At 37.1% G+C, this 16,238-nt stretch overlaps 1 long non-coding RNA gene across 1 annotated transcript in view; it reads left to right on the forward strand.

Annotated features, from left to right (window-relative positions):
• Window positions 1–619: 619 nt before the first annotated feature.
• Window positions 620–16,238, forward strand: part of LOC142054896 (uncharacterized) — a 30,795-nt gene continuing 15,176 nt past the window's right edge. Inside the window, exons 1-2 of the long non-coding RNA XR_012659712.1 lie at window positions 620–949; window positions 4,375–4,510. This is a non-coding gene — a long non-coding RNA (uncharacterized LOC142054896). The remainder of the gene's footprint in view (window positions 950–4,374; window positions 4,511–16,238) is intronic.

The raw sequence follows: 16,238 nt of genomic DNA on the forward strand, positions 1-16,238 counted from the left end.
AACTTTAATAGCACCAAATCTTAAACTAAGTAAAACTGAGTCTCGACAGTGATTACCTAGAAAGTATCAAAGAAGAAATTTAGAGTCCCTGGAAGTGTATTAATGACTGATTGATTGTTGTCTTATTTCTGATATTTAAAAAATTGCTTTGTAGGGTCATTTTCTGTCCTCTGAATCTTACAAAATTGTAAAAGGAGCCCTGGACTGAATAAACAAAAATAATTCCCTGATATGAAGCATGCCAGAAAAAGATTTTGAGGGGGAAAAGCTATGAGAATAGAATACTGCTAAATAAAATTGCTTTAATCATAACAGAAGCAAGAATCCTATAGGGAATCTGAATGGCAACTAGATGACTCAGTAATAATTAATGAAAAGATTTTTTTTGCAGCACTGTCACTATGCAGCAACAAAAAAGAAAGTTCACACATCAGAGAGAAGAATCAGAGGAAGTGACTTACAGGAGAATACTGGCAGAAAATACTTCAAATAGATAAGTGGATGAATAGTACTCATACTGTCTGGTTTAGCAAGTTTATTACCATTTGTTAACAGTTTGGGAGAAACAGATATTATATGCCTATGAATTCTGAAGGAAGTTCTCATGGTTTTAGCTGGGATAGAGTTAATTTTTTTCACTGACATAGTAGCTGACATAGTGCTGTGCTTTGGACTTAGCATGAAAAAAACGTTGAGATAACACACAGATGTTTTGGTTGGTGCTGGGCAGTGCTTGTACTAGTCAAGGACTTCTCCAGCTTCCCACGCTCTGCCGGGTGCACAAGAAGCCGGGAGGGGAGGGGGCACAGCTAAGAGAGCAGATTCAAACTGGCCAAAGGGATATTCCATATCATGTAACGTCATGCCCAGTATGTTACCTGGGGGGAGCTGGCCGGGGGAGGAAGGAAGCAATCGCAGCACAGGGACAGACAGCGTCAGTCAGGGGGTGGTGAGTGGTTGTATCATTTGTGTTTCTGTTTTTTTTTTCCTTTTCCTTTTTTTTTTTCCTTTTCTATTTTATTATATTATCATTATCATTATCATTATTATTATAATTATACTTTTTACTGTAATTATTAAACTGTGCTTATCTCAACCCACAAGTTCTTTTGCTCTTCCGATTTTCTCCCCCATCCCACAGGGGTGGGGGGAGTGAGCGAGTGGCTGTGTGGTGTTCAGTTGCCGACTGAGGTTGAACCATGACAAACTTAACCAGAAAACTCTTCCTAGGAATGGGGAAGTTGCGAAAAGCAACAGAAAACTTCTTAAATGTCAACTAAACTGATAACTTGAAAAGGACTCTAGGAAAATATGGAGAGTTATGAAAAAAAATTTTTTGGTTTCTCTACTTTGAAAGTGTTATAGCAGAGAATAGAATTAATGGAGATGGTGGTAAATATGATGGGAAGAGTCAACAAGGTTCACAGAAAGAAATGTCTTAGAAAGTATTTAAGTTTTTTGAAGGAATTTATAAACATTTAAACAAAAGTAATTCACTATGTAAACATGCTTATATTTCAAAAAAGTTATTGACAGCCCTTCTTAGAGTCCCTTACCCAAATTAAGCTGTTATAGGATAAGTGCAAATATTTATTCAAAGTTAATGATAACCACTTGTATTAAATATACAAGATGGATAGGAACAGATTATCATTTTTCACAGTGAGGGAAAAATAACAGGAGATTCCTGCAGGCATTGATGCTGTGACCTATGCTAATCAGTGATCTGGAAAACATGGTGAACAATGTTTGTTGATGATACTTGACTATTCCAGCAATGAAAGCTAAAACTGACTGTGAAGACTTGCATAAGGACTATGTAAAAGAAGTTAATTTAATCACAGAGAAACTGAATGTCAATAAATGTTAATAAATGCAATGTAATTATTGCAAGGAGAAAAATAACTTTAAGTATATCTGACCAATGCCATGCTCTAAATTAGCTGTTACTACTCACTTCTTTACCTGTCTCAGACAGCTTCATGGAACAAATCGAGAAGGTAGTCACTTTAAGAGGCTGTCACAGGCAAGACACAATAAATGACAACCTGTAGTGTTGTGTAACAACTGGCTGGGGCCTGTCTAATCAGCAGGGGCCTTGTCGTGCTTCTAACAGAAGCGTCAAATGTTTGAGGGGTGGAAGTCAAAGCTCCTGGAGAGGTCATAGTTGTTGCATGTTTTCCTGCTGCAGACTCCCCCAGGAGTGCGGAAAACAGGTAAGAGCCCTGAAAGCACCGTTAATAGGTGAAACTGAGTAAATGACAAATAGTAATAGATCTGAATAATGGGTATCTGGGTGGTGGATCCAGGTGGTGGATCTGGATAACAACTAACGAGACTGGAGCATTTAGAATGCTTGACTACCTCACATGCTCACTCACTAGACCACACAGCATTATATTTCCCAACAGAAAGGTCTTTCTTCCAGCAAGGATTGTCTTCTTTCTGGGCCCTCTTCTTTTCTCCAAAATAATTTATTCTTTACAGGAACCCTAGTTTTTTGGGACCAGCTCTTCTTTCTGGGTTGTGGTCCCTCACTTCCACAATACATAATCAGCCTGTCAGTGGGTGCTTCTTTCTCCTGTCCCTTCCTTTATTAAATAAAAGATCCAGGACATTCCAGTATTGTTTAATCCAAATGTTGCAAAATGCACAACTAACCTGTACCCATTGCAGCTAGCAAGTAAGAGCCTTTTGCCTGAGAGTTCATAAGCTTAGTTCTGGACATTTACACACCCGCAGTTATTTGCAGCCTGTTAGCGTTCACAGTTCAAGTTATTTTTTCACCTATGACAGAAGACAATTGAATCCTTCCTAAAATCAGTAAAATCAAACGTGTTCTAGTGGTGCTTATAGCTCTCTTTTCACTGTAAAAAGAGTCCTAGCAGTCTAGATAAAACTCAATATCTAAACATTAAATGACTAAAACACTGATGGGCACTATTCAGGTTTTTTTACTAAATATGAAACCAGGTATCTTGTGGGTTGAAAATGTAATTAAAGATCACATTACTAAGCATCCTTATACATGATTAACCTTAATTGTATCATTCCCTAATTTGTGACACTTAATTTCAAAAATATTGTAATTTCCTTCTAAGGAATGTGCATGTGATTTTATGTTTAGAATTGTTAATAGCAAGCTTGAGAGAATGCATGACACTCCATCTTCAAACTCTAACATTCTCTTTGAAGTGGTGAATCTAAATAATTGATTACTACTTAGACCTGCATGAATATGGTTTCATTTAACTTTCAAATGTTTCCTTTAATATAATTATTGATACAATATTTATTTAAAACAAAATCTAAGTCAAAATCTTTTTAAATATAATATAAATATTTATGTTCTCATCTTTTAATAAAACACTTGACAACAATTAACTTGGAGTTATTTATTTTGGAATTGGTAGTTAATATGACTGACAAAAAGTTCCTCAAACCTTCTCTGCTACCCTCCCTCCCACACACCTACACAGATGCTTGAAAAAAGGAATTGCTTCAAAAGTATATGTTGAAAATAATTCCTAGAAGAACATTCTTTGTGTCATTTATGTTATGATTATGTCTGTACCCTCAGGACTTATATGTGCTTACTGTTGTACAAACATAAAAGGAAAGAATGTCTCTATCTCAATAGACTTATAGCTGGTGTAATCATAATATACATGACAAGAGTAGAGGGAACTAAGCTAATGGTCTAGATTGCCTATGGCATACTTAATTTCATTTTGATGTATACATTACAAGTTAAGTGAGGAAAATCCCATTTCAAGAGTTGGATTGCAGGCATCTAGATGTAGACATCTATCTAGATTAAATTTAATGGCTATTAGCAGTGAATAAAAATTAATGACAGTGGAATTGCAAACACTGTTAAGGATTTGAGGAGTAGATTCCAAATTCTTTGCATGTGTGTGGGGGGTGTGTGTGTGAGTTTTGCGTGTTTGGACCATGGTCCTGTACCCAAGAGAACACATTACAGCTTTCCTTCACCAAAATCAACTCTTTACTTGGCAATGCAAAGTAATCTCAAAGTTGGTGAAGGATTTTGTGACATCAGTGTAACCAAAGTAAGTAACCAAAGTAAAATTTTAAACTGTTAAAATTAATTCTTTAGATTCTCCTGTATCTGTTTTAAGCACATCTCCAGTGGAAGAATATAATTTAATTCAAAGAAAAAATTGTTATGAGGAATTAATTTTTCAAGTATGAACGTATAAAATTTACTTCTTGCACCCAATTGTTCCTGGTCATACTCAGAAGTGCCAGAGATCTGAGAATCAGTTCCGTTTAACATCTCCCATGTGTTGAATGCAATTCACTACTCTACCTTGTTGAAGTCATATGTTTGTTTTCCATACTTTCCTTTAGGACAGGATGACACAGAAATTCAGCATTGTCTTTCTCATCAACGATATGTGGAGATGGTGATTGCTGGGAGATCAAAACAAAGTTCATTCTCTGTGGAGCATGTTGAAGTCTGAAGTCCATTTCTCTGAATCCCAGGGTAAGCATTCTGACCACTGAACTTTAGGTTCCTTTGAAAAGTGCTGATGAGGGAAGGAGTATGTGTAAAGCTCTCAAAAAACTCCTGGCTGTAAAAAACAAATCTGTAGCAATATTTAAATTCAATAGAAACCAACTAGCACTGTGCTGCCAGGCTTTTAATAATACAGATTCAGCATTAAGGGTGATGCTAAGACACCATGCTAGACCCTGCTAACCTCTCCCAGGAGTTCTGAGAGAAAAAGATATTGAGGGAATGTCAGAATCATCAATATATAAAGGGGCCTTATAAGAAAGATGGAGAGAGACTTTTCACTAGGGCCTGTAGTGACAGGACAAGGGTCAATGGTCTTAAACTGAAAGAGGGTAGATTTAGACTAGATATACAGAAGAAATTTTTTATGAGGAAGGTGGTGAGACACTGGAACAGGTTGCCCAGAGAAATTATGGATGCCATGTCATTGGAGATGTCAAGGTCAGGTTGGATGGGGCTTTGGGCAACCTGATCTCGTGAAAGATATCCCTGCCCATGGCATTGGAGGTGAACCAGATGATCTTTGGTCCCTTCCAAACCAAACCATTTTATGATTCTATTATTAGATCACATGCATCTTTCAAAGAACACTATATCATCTTCCAAACTGTCACATGCACCTCAGGAAATACGGTCACATAAGTGTATCTGCCACGTTCCTCATAGTGGAATACAAAAGCAAAAATCCCAGGAGACTAATGCTTTCTTGTTTTGGCTATTAATTTAAATTACAGAGAAAAATTTGGAAACATGTGCTCCAAGGACATGGGTAGTAAGAAAATAATTATTTTCTTTGAAAGAAAAAGTATCAAACTTATTTTGTGTTTCTGTATCACTATTTCTCATAGATATAAGCAGAGATTAGCTCAGAGTATCAGCTGAGATAGCTGGTAACAGACTGTTAGAAGTTCCCCTGCCTCAAAAAAACCTCCCTGTTATCAAGTACCAGTATAGGACTATATACACTGGCAGGCAGTGAGGATGGTAAAGAGAGGACCATTTTTTTTGTTTGTTTCATCAAAGGGTCTTTTACATTGTCTTGCCAGAAAGCAGCACAACTTAAGCAAATAAGTTCCACTAGAAGTAACAGAAAGTAAATGCCATAAGATTATTTTTATATGACAAATACCTAAATGGATTTACAGTATATCCTTCCCTGCCCAACCCATGCCTCCCAAATATTTGCTGGATGTTACAAACAGATTAATTTAAAATATTACCACTATATTCCACTCGAGGTGTTCTCCTCACAAATATTTTCCAGTGTATTTGTAGATGCTTGGACCAAATAATGTTCCAGATCGATATGGAGAAACTACAAATTTTGAGGGAAGAAAAAACCCCAAAATAACAACTTATAAGCCTCTTTTTAAATAAGAGAAACAAATATATTTTAACCAGAGTATTACAAAGCACTCTAAAATTCCAGAAGAATAGCAATGGAGCAGAAGTGATTAACTCCATGTGCAGAAGAATCTCAGAACTGAACAGGATCTGGCAAATGTTGCTGAGGAAATTTAAAAAAACTCTCACTCCCACTCTTCTGGTGTTTACATCCTTAGTCAGACACAGATATCTACTTATCTACTACCTGCAATTCAGTTTAAAATAAAGAGGTATGGGGAATGCCCACAGTTTGCAATACTTTAAAGCAAAACTCATAATACTTGCCAGAGTCAAGTCTAGATAATGATATGTATCCAATGATGATAATGTATGATAATGTACCCAATGCCAAACATGGATACAGGCTGGGCAATGACTGCATTGAAAGCAGCCCTGCAGAGAAGGACTTGGGGGTACTGGTGGATGAAAAGCTGAATATGAGCTGGCAATGTGCGCTTGCAGCCCAGAAAGCCAATGGCATCCTGAGATGCATCAAAAGAAGCGTGGCCAGCAGGTTGAGGGAGGTGATTCTCCCCATTTACTCTGCTGGGGTGAGACCCCACCTGGATCACTGTGTTCAGCTCTGGGGCCCCCAGCTGCACATGGTCCAGAGAAGGGCCACAAAGACAATCAGGGGTCTGGACCGCCTCCCCGATGAGGACAGGTTGAGAGAGTTGTGGTTGTTTAGCCTAGAGAAGAGAAAACTCTGGAGAGATGTTATAGGAACCTTCCAGTACTTAAAGGGGGCCTATAGGAAAGACTGGAAGGGAGTCTATGTCAGGGAATGTAGTGATAGGATGAGGGGTAACAGTTTTAAACTCAAAAAGGGTAGGATTACATTAGATATAAGAAAGAAATTTTTTATTGTGAGGGTGGTAAGACATTAGAACAGATTGCACAGAGAAGTTGGGGATACCCCATCTCTGGAAGTGTTCAAGGCCAGGTTGGATGGAGCTTTGAGCAACCTCATCTAGTATAAGGTATCCCTGCCATGGCAGGTGGGGGTGGAACTAAATGGTTTTAAAGTTCCTTCCAACCCAAACCATGCTATGATTCTACATTTTTTTTTCTTGCTTTTAATTTCAAAAATAGTAGTTTTGATCTCCTATGGAGACTAGTGTAATTAGTGTACTTTTTGGTTGTAGGTATACATTTTGTCTTTTTTAAAGAAATAAAGTATTTGTTGCTATCATAAACAAGATAAATGACTGCATGGCCTAATGATCTGATTTATTAAGCTTGTCTTTATTTTTCTAAAGCAATATAATTAGTATTCATGCAGCATATTACTTAAACTGAAGCCAAACAAATACATTTTTTTGACTCAAAGAACAAATTTTATTGTAAATCATAATTCCACAAGACCTCTTCCTAAATCTGTTCTTACTACTTTAAAGATTTTAATGTGATTGACACAGTTATTGTAGTGCTAAATTTCTGGAAACTACTAATTTATGTGTCTTTGCCACATGCTTTGTAATTTACCTTTGCTGCTGTTAGATGAGATAAAGTAAGATTGATCTGCCTTTTTCATGTAAAGAACTTCACAGTCCTCATGCATTTTGAAAGCATACAGAGTAATTCCCCTTGTTCCTTTAATATTCAATTTTTTTCTGAATTTGTCAAACTGACAGTCTGAAATATTAATGGGATGAACATTAGTGAAAAAAAAAACAAACCCTGTTTTTTTGGGAAATAAGTTACTTTAGAAATTATAATAGAAAAATGGTGGGGAGTGGAGGGGAAGGTACTGGTTTTGAAGTACTTTCAGACAGGAAACACATGCACTGGCTCTCCTCCACAGACACCAGTTATTTTTGTTCAGATAGGAGAGTTTTGCCATGCATGTATGTGGACAGTAAGAACATAAGACAGAGTACTCAAGGAAGAAACATTATGGACTACGTTCTTCTGAACCAGGAAAAATGAATGAAAAGATGGAGATTATATAAAATATAGAAGTTGGAGGAGATCCACTATTGTGGTGTTGAGAAAAAGGTGTTTTAAACTTTGAGAAGTAGGAGGGAAAAAACTGAACTGGAAACTTCATGCAGTTTAACTACACGAAGTAAACTAAAATGTTCTCAGAGCTGCCTTGTAGGATGAAGCCAGAAAACTGCCAAGAAATGCCAGAAATTTATAATTATACAGGAAGCTTACTGACCCTTTCCCATCTCCCCAAAGACCAGTAGTTCTCATAGTTTTTAGCTGCTTTTGTTTTAATGTAAAGCTCTCCCTCTAGGACGTTCAAGCAAACTGTCTAAAAGGCCTACTTTGAACACTGGTACAGCTTTATGCAGTTTGCACAATCTAGAGAATACACCAATGTCAGAGAAACTCCTTCTAATGTCAAATTTGTATATACATATATATATATGTACAAAATATATTGTAAAGGATGCAAGTCCCCAACCATATAACCGTAATGGTCATCCCTAGTAGTTACAGTGGAGAGATGATATGAGGGAATTCATATGACCAAATCTGATGAAATGGCACAAGATCCTGCTAAAGGAAATGTTTTCTAAAAACAAGCAAACAGTAGTTACACAACACTCAATCACCATTAAATTTTGAAATAATTTGAATAATATATGATTATACATCATGATTATTCTGAACAGAAAGAAGGTATGATATTTTTAATTAGGAATATTTGATATATTAAATATCTTCTAGCTAGGGTCTGGCTGGGGTGGAGTTAACTTTCCTCATAACACTCCATATAGTGCTGTGCTTTGCACCTGTGACTAGAATGGTGTTGATAAAGCACCAGTGCTTTGATATTGCTTGGCTATGCTCACAAAGCATCAAGGCTGTCTATTCGACCTCCCCACAAAAGCTGGTAAGCTGTGGGTAAGAAAGAAGATGGAAGGGGACACAGCTGGGACAGCTGACTCAAACTGACCAAAGGGATATTCCACACCTTGTGATGTTACACTCAAAAATAAAAGCTAAAAGAAAAGAGGAGGAGGGTGGGAATTCCTTATTAAGATGTTTGTCTTCCAAAGTAACCACTATGTGTAATGAGGCCGGCCCTGCTTCCCAGGAAGTGGCTGGACATTGCCTGCTGATGGGAAGTAGGGAATAAATCTTCGGTTTTGCTTTGCTTCTACATGTCGCCTTTGCTTTTTCTTCCATTAAATTGCCTTTATCTCAGCCTACAAGGGTTTTGGGATATTTTCATCTTATTTCCTCCCCCTGTACTGCGGAGGAGGGGGAGTAAGAGAACAGCTTGGCGGGCACTTGATGGCCAGCCAAGGTCAAACCACCACAAACAATAACTCTTTAGTTCTCAGTGTATAAGAGAAAGGAGTTTCTCATATCTATGAATCCTAAAAATCAACAAAAAGTATTTCTACACTAACAAGTTATTTGGAGCATTGCACAGGGATCAGCAGATCAAGCAGCTAGGGCTGATGTCCTGGCACCAAAGCTTTGTAAAATCCCTGAATATTATTTCTGATGAGATTTTATTGGGTTTCCAGCCCTAAAAGTCTCCATGACAATGTATTTTGGAGTTGTCATGGTTCTGACGCCACCATCAGCAGCTGGTCTACCTTCTTTGCATACCTGGAGTGGAACTTCCAGTTTAGTTTCTGCCAAACAAACCAGTGCTCCAAAAACATTCTGTAAACTGAGCTAGCACACAGGGGTGATCAGGGTTTCATTACACACCAGAATATCATTCTGAACCAAAAACCTGAATTACATGTGGCCAAAGGGATTCAGGTATATTGTTATTGTTTATTGTTAGATCTAACTCTAGAAACCCTCTTCCAGAGTAAGATAGGTAAAGTAGTTGTTAAGCAGAATGTACAGGGTGAGATATGTGGCAGAGAACGGGATCCATACAGCTAAAACTTAAAGAGGATAAACACTAAAAATAGTAAGTGGAAGACAATAAGGGAGGTATGAGCTTGAAGTTTTTCTTTTTTTTCACAGATTTAATGCCTAAAAAGGGATTCAATTTCCTGACCTGAAACCTATCTCAATTATACGTGTCTAACAAATCTTATGTTTTTACACTAGCTTTTTAAACATGATGAGTGATGGTAGTTCAAATTGTCTGCGTTCATATTATTGTATTTTTTGAAATTAACATTGCTGTGGTTCTGAGGTCAGTGGTTTGGAGGAGATTTGAGTGGAACCACAAATGGACATGACAGTGCTTCCATGAGCTGGAGGCACTCTAGAGAGGATGGATGAGAACAGACCTCTCTCAAGGTCTCACAGTGAACAATGCAAAATGATTTTTCTAAGTAGTAGAGCAGAGTGCTCTGTTCAGCCTCCTGTTTTGCTGTCACTGTGTTTTTAAGTTATATAACCTTTAAGATGGTATCCTATAACTGATCATCCTTCACATTTTGTACATTTTTTGTTCCTGAAATCTTTTGCAATTTTGACTACTGTCATGGGTTAACCCCAGCAGGCAGCTCAGCCTCACAGAGCTGCTCGCTCTCTCCCTCCCAGTGGGACAGGGGAGAGAATCAGAAGGATCAAATTGAGAAAACATATGGATTGAGATAAAGACAGTTTAATAGGTAAAGCAAAAGCCACACGCGCAAGCAAAGCAAAACAAGGAATTAATTCACTGCTTCCCATTGGCAGGCACATGTTCAGCCACCTCCAGGAAAGCAGGGCTCCATCACACACTACAGTTATTTGGGAAGACAAACACCATTACTCCGAATGTGTGTTCCCCCCCTCCTTCTTCCCCCAGCTTTTATTGTTAAGCATGACATCATATGGTATGGGATATACCATATGACCATACACCAGATATGTCCTCAGCACAGGAAAGAAATGCATCCATTGGAGAGGGCCCAGAGGAAGGCCACAGAAATGATCAGAGGGGTGGAACACTTCTTTTATGAAGAAAGACTGAGAGAGTCAGGATTATTCAGCCTGGAGAAAAGAAGGCTCCAGGGGGACCTGACTGTGGCCTTTCAGTCCTTAAAGATGGGAACAAACATTTCAGCAGGGCCTGTTTTGATAGGACAAGGTGTAATGGTTTTAAAATAAATGAGGGTAAATTTAGACTAGATACAAGGAGGACATTTTTTTACACTGAGGGTGGTGAAACACTGGCACAGGTTGCCCAGAGAGGTGGTAGATGCCCCATCCCCGGAAACATTCAAGGTGAGGCTGGACGGGTCTCTGAGCAACCTGATCTAGTCAAAGATATCCCTGCTCACTGCAGGGGGGTTGGACTAGATTATCATTAAAGGTCTATTCCAACCCACACAATTGTATGATTCTATGATAGTAAACATTAACTATTAAATTCCTCATTATTTTAAATATTCCAGTTCATTCTATGTTTCTATGATGTCCCTTTAGTCTGTTGGGGTCAGCTGTCCCAGCCGTGTGCCCCCCCCATCTTCTTGTGTACCCCCAGCCCACTTCTCTGGTGCGATGATGTGAGAAGCAGAAAAGGCCTTGACTCAGTGTAAGCACTGCTCAGCAATAGCTAAAGCATCCATGTGTTATCAACAAGTGTTTTAATCATAAATCCAAAACATAACAACATACAAGCTACTATGAAGAAAATTAACTCTATCCCAGCCAAAACCAGTACAACAGTGAATTATTATTTCTGAAAAGCTGAAATAGTAGCATAGTTCAAGCAGCCAGCAGAAGTCACTGCTGTAGGACATCTGGTCTTTAAACTTTGTTACAGATAGAGGTAACTTCTAATAATAAATTTCTCTTTTATCTGACAATATAAAATACAGCTATATAAAATGTGGTCATTTAGTCATCAGGGTGCCATAGCATATTTACTAGTGCAAATTCAAAATGGAACTTTAATGACAATTTTTAGACATAACTGATGATCACAAACAACAAAAATAGTTTAGCAAAATGAAATTTGAAGAATCAGTGATTTTCTGTTCATTTTACAGAGTATGTATTTACACAAATGAAGGTGAACTATTCTGCACTTGGATTACCTATTCCCAGCCTCTCTCCCTTCTCCATCAAGCTTTATTCTTGTCTTGACATATTGAAATTCACTAGGATGAGTTATTACTCATTGAAGTGACAGCATATCTTAAACTCTACTTTTCTGTAATAGCATACATGAGACAGAGAAATCTAATGGAAAAAAGAAAAACACATTTGCCAATTTGGCAGAAATAAATTTTACATGTAAAAAAGTCCTAAGCTTCCTAAGCTTGTGACAAGACTTCTTTTTCACAAACTGGAAACTAGTTTAATCTGAAACTGTTTTTTTAGTAAACCTCATAAAAGATAGGGAAAGAAAAAGTTATTTGGTTTTTAAGGTCACTTAAGAAGATATATATTTTAGAATTTTCACAGACCCTTAAATGCAAATAACAAATAATGATAGCTAAAGAAAAGAAAATTTTCATATCAGGGACTTACAACATCAGACATTGGAAACATGATCTTTCATATATGGTCGATAAAAGTCTACATAACAAACACAAACCTCTCTAAGGAAAAAAGATATTTTTTCCTGAGGAACCAATACACAACAAACTAGCTCTAAAGATAAAGATGTATTGTTAAGCCCAATTACACTGACAGGAAACATAAATAAACTCTGTAAGTAAGTCTGTCAAATTCAGAGAAGTCTTTGAGGCCAGAGGCAACACAAACATGATGGGTATGAGGTCACAGGGCCAGCTGTTATATGAGAAGAATTTAAAAATAAAGTCACATCCTTAATGCTGTTTTCCCTTTTTTTCCTTTGTTTTATTTTCACTTTTGTTGTCTAACTGAGCTCATAAAATTAAAATACCAGAGAATGATTCGCTTGCTTATTAGAGAGACAGTGAAGCTAAGAATTACTTAAGTATCTTAGGTAAATAACACAGTAAATATACCAGTGAGCATGAATATTCTTCTTTTCATATGCATAGTGCATTTGCATTTACTTAAGCAGAATATTTAAGAATGTCAGGCTATAATGTCTATTACTCTCAAGCAAAGAGTTTGCAATCTTTTCTTCCAACACACAAATGTTTCTAATGCCTTCTGATAAATTAAAGCTAGGGAAAAAAAATATTTAATTTAGCCAGCTGAAATGTGAAAAAAAAAAAAAATTTTTTACTTTCTCCAAAGTTATTGCTGCTTTTGTTCTTCATTTTGAACTGCGAGGAAAAAGAACATAATGAAATATTATATATGATTCATAGTATTATTTTTAATTTTAAGTACATTAATCTCAAGTTTAGGAGTAAATTTACTGATATTCAAAGAAACTAGGAAGAAAGCATTACGCTACACGTAATGCATTGGAGCACCCTGCTTTAATGTAAAATACAAAAGTATCCTTATAAATTTGCAGTATTCTGCTTTTTACCACAGAGATGAAATTGGGCCCACTTCATCACCAAAATCTGTAACCCTTGGTTTGTGGAATGAAAATTTGAAACACCAATCAGTAGTTGCTTTTCATGCACTATATCTCTTTGTAAGATATCCGAAACATTACATCTGAACTGTATTTTTATGATCTCATTTTTAAAAACACAACAATAGGAATTATTTTCTCAGTTCTATCTAATCACATGAATAATTGCAGTTTAGTAGTTTCATAACTGCACTTTTAATTAATACACTATTTGTCAGGGAGAAATGCAGCACACAAAGTCCTAATCATAGTCATGCACAAAAGGACGTTCAATAAATGTTTAATTATTTAGTGATGTTTAATGTGTTTTCTCTTACTCCCGGAGTTTCACTGACTCCTGTCTGAATTTTCCATCGTCTACACATTTTCTACTAGAATTAAAACTTTGTGCATTGGGTCCTGCCTATGTTTCTTATGTTAAAAAAGAAATAAACAATAAGTGGTAAAGCATGGGGATTTTTGCTTAAAAATGTTTCCAGGACTACATTTTTATTAGGTTAGTAAAGATTTACTGATCATCTTTAGATACTTATGTTAGAAACTTTCCTTTGTGTACTTTAATCATAAATACTGCCACCATCCCATTATCAGTCTTAAGAGTTAAGTCTCCTTTCATCTACGATTTTCTAAGTAGTTGACATAAAACATGTTTCAAATAGAACAAAATAGAAAGGCAAGAAGAAAAATATAAAATGATTTTGCAGTCAAAGGATTTTAGGAATTAAAAAAACAGCCTTAACACAATTCAAACAGGATTAGTGTTGAAGCATTGAAAACAGTCTGCATCAGAAAAAAATACATCTGAGAACTAAAGATAAATTTAGGATACAGTTTTCAAGAGAACTTAGAGATGATCTACTTCTTCTCCCACATAAACCTAAGCCAAAAATTTAAACAAAGTAATTAAAAGGACAACTTACATAGTTTTACTCCTTTGACCCCAAAAGGTTGAGTTTCACAAATGTTTTCAGAAAAAATTCAGTGAGATTTAGGACAAGTCAGTGAACCTGAAGAGTAATTTGCTTTCCAATTATTTTTTCTAATTTTACTTTTGTAACACCAAAGCAGAAAGGTCTGTTCCTGCATACTGAAAAGTGAAAGATGTGAAAATTAAACCCTTAACCAAGTTCATATGTACAGTGATATACATGTACAGTGGGAAAGTAATACAGAAGATATGGCAAAAGTTCACAACAACCCCTTTAAAATCCCACTTCAGAATGACATTACCTGTTATTTCTTATTATATGCTAGTGAGGACCATCATTTTAACACATTATACTAAAGTATATTTTAGTGAATCAGTCTCATGTCACTAAGCAAATAGCATACTTGCCATGTCAACTTGTTCCTTATTATACTCCTCACATTTTCTCCTCACATTATTCTCATCATTTATATCCAGCTCTAAGTTTATTAGTTTGTTGTAATTCATAAAATAGAAATTACTTTAGTTACTTGTATATGTGTTTGAATGATATTTAAAAGCAATATATCTAATTCTTGTACCTTATAGAATACCCTGTGCAGTGCTAATAAAAATTGTTTCACAATGTGATCTCTCATACATAAATTTGGGCACGTGTGTGGGGTTTTTTTTATTTTTTTATTTTTTTATTTATTTTTTTTAAATAGGACAGCTAATCTATGTATAATCCTTTCTTGAAATTAATTTCTGGCATTATGTGACAGGATCATGTTTGGAATTAACATGAATAAAATCATAAACCAAACAATTACTTCAGTCTTCTGATCCATCTTAATGTTCATACTTATTAACAAAGATTTAGACATGAAGCAACCACTATCATTCATTTGGTGAGGATTAATTCACCAAAGATAACATAAAACACAGTGGTAGTCAACTGACATTTCTAAATTTTTAGGACACATTTCAGCTAACTATTTAGAGGTAGACTTCCTGATAAAGCTGCCACCTTGCAGATAAATTTACTGAAGATAGGAATTAATATTTAAGGGATGAAATATATGTAAATGCTTTGGGTATCTTGATTCATTTATTTCAATGTTTAGTAATGGGAAGGGTTTGAGGGTAGGTGATACATTTTATTGTATTTTGAATCACAGAATCACAGAACGGTAGGGGTTGGAAGGGACATCTGGAGATCATCTCGTCCAACCCCCTGCTTGAGCAGGTACACCCAGAGCAGGGGGCACAGAACTGCATCCAGGCGGCTGTTGTATATTTCCAGAGAAGGAGACTCCACAGCCTCTCTGGGCAGCCTGTTCCGCTGCTCTGTCACCCTCACAGGAAAGAAGTTTTTCCTCCTGTCCTGTCATTAGGCACCACTGAAAAGAGTCTGGCCCCATCCTCCTGACACCCACCCTTCAGATATTTGTAAGTATTGACAAGATTCCCCCCTCAGTCTTCTCTTCTCCAGGCTGAACAAACCCAGGTCCTTCAGCCTTTCCTCATAAGGGAGGTGCTCCAGTCCCCATGTTCATCTTGGTAACTCTCCACCGGACTTGCTCGAGCAGTTCCCTGTCCTTCTTGAACTGGGGTACTCAGAACTGGACCCAGTACTCCAGATGTGGTCTCACTAGGGAAGAGTAGAGGGGAAGGAGAACCTCCCTCGACCTGCTGGCCACGCTCCTTTTAATGCACCCGAGGATACCTTTGGCCTTCTTGGCCACAAGGGCACATTGCTGGCTCAGGGTCAGCTGCTTGTCCACCAGCACTCCCAGGTCCTTCTCAACAGAGCCACTTTCCAGTGGTTCAGCCCCCAACATGTACATGAGGTTGTTCCTCCCCAGGTGCAGGATCTTGCACTTGCTCTTGTTGAATTCCAGGAGGTTCCCCTCGGCCCAGCTCTCCAGCATTTCCAGGTCCCCTTGGATGGCAGCACAGCCTTCTGGTGTATCAGCCACTCCTCCCAGTTTTGTTTCATCAGCAAACTTCTT

The sequence above is a fragment of the Phalacrocorax aristotelis genome, chromosome 1 (assembly GCF_949628215.1).
Source record: "Phalacrocorax aristotelis chromosome 1, bGulAri2.1, whole genome shotgun sequence".
Classification (NCBI taxonomy): Eukaryota; Metazoa; Chordata; class Aves; order Suliformes; family Phalacrocoracidae; genus Phalacrocorax; species Phalacrocorax aristotelis.